The sequence below is a fragment of the Vicia villosa genome, linkage group LG5 (genome assembly GCF_029867415.1).
Source record: "Vicia villosa cultivar HV-30 ecotype Madison, WI linkage group LG5, Vvil1.0, whole genome shotgun sequence".
NCBI lineage: Eukaryota > Viridiplantae > Streptophyta > Magnoliopsida > Fabales > Fabaceae > Vicia > Vicia villosa.
In genome coordinates, this window is record NC_081184.1 from 84,769,527 (window position 1) to 84,771,321 (window position 1,795).

Sequence of the window (1,795 nt, forward strand, 5' to 3'; positions counted from 1 at the left end):
AGGATGATATGGTGTGGCGACTTTATGTTTCACATTGTATTTTTGGAGTAGACTTTCCATGAGTTGATTCAGGACATGTGTTCCTTCATCACTTATTAGAGCTCTCGGTACTCCATATCTGGCAAAGATGTTTTCTTTCAAGTATCGCACCACCACTTTAGCATCATTGGTAGATAAAGCCACAGCTTCAACCCATTTGGACACATAATCCACCGCTACTAGGATATAGTTCTTCCCAAAAGGATGGAGGGAATGGTCCCATGAAATCGATCCCCCACACATCAAATAGCTCAACTTCTAACATCGAATTTTGAGGCATTTGGTTTCTCTTGGATATATTCCCAGTTCTTTGACATTTGTCACACTCTCTAACCATCTCTTGGGCATCCTTGAACAATGATGGCCACTATAATCCTAATTGAAGGACTTTAGCCGCAGTTCTATCACCACTAAAATGTCCTCCGTAATCTGAAGCATGGCATGCTCTCAGTACTCCTCCCTGTTCTTCTTTAGGTACACATCTTCTGATCAAGCCATCAACTCCTCTTTTATACAAAAGGGGATCATTCCACAAGTAAAACCTGCAATCATGAACAAACTTTTTCTTTTTGTTAGAATCAAAATCTTCAGGAATTATTCCACCTACCAGCTAATTTGCGTAGTCGGCAAACTAAGGTACACAAATAACAGCGAGGATGTGTTCATCCGCGAACTCATCCTTTATTGAGCGCTTGTCTTCTGTTTCCTCAATTGGTGACATTCGAGAAGGTGATCCGCTACAGTGTTTTCACACCCTTTCTTGTCACAAATTTCCACATCAAACTTCTGAAGGAGTAAAATCCAACTCAGGAGTCTTGACTTAAAATCCTGTTTAGCAAAAAGATACTTCAAAGCAGCATGGTCAGTGTAAACAATGACGCTAGAACCCAACAGATATTGCCTGAATTTATCAAAGGCATAAACAACTCCCAACAACTCCTTTTCGGTAGTTGCATAGTTCAACTGTGCAGGGTTCAACACATGACTCGCATAGTAAATAACATGCAACAATTTTTCTCTACGCTGTCCTAGAATCGCCCCTACTGCAATATCACTTGCATCGCACATTATCTCAAAAGGTAGAGACCAATCCGGGGCTACAACGATTGTTGCCGACACTAATTTTTGCTTTAGTAGTTCAAACGCTACGGCACACTTTTTATCAAAAGTAAAGGCTTTGTCTGTAACTAAAAGCGTAGTTAAGGGTTTTTCTATTTTAGAGAAATCTCTTATGAACCTACGGTAAAAACCCGCATGTCCTAAGAAACTTCTAATACCTTTTTCATTCGTCGGTGGGGGAAGCTTCGAGATCACCTCAATCTTAGCTTGGTCCACTTCTATTCCCTTGTAGGAAATTTTGTGACCCAAGACTATGCCTTCTCGCACCATGAAGTGACACTTCTCCCAATTAAGGATTAGATTGGTTTGTTGGCACCTTTCCAAAATAAGAGCAAGGTTATTCAAACAATCATCAAAAGACTTACCAAACACGGAGAAGTCATCCATGAAGACTTCCATATGCTTCTCAAGCATATCAGCAAAGATAGATTGCATGCATCTCTGGAACGTGGCTGGCGCATTACATAACCCAAATGGCATTCTTCTGTAGGCAAAAATACCAAAAGGGCATGTAAATGCTGTCTTCTCCTGATCCTCTGGTGCAACAACTATTTGATTGTACCCCGAGTAACCATCAAGGAAACAGTAATAGTCATGACCGGCCAACCTTTCCAACATCTGATCAATGAATGGTAAG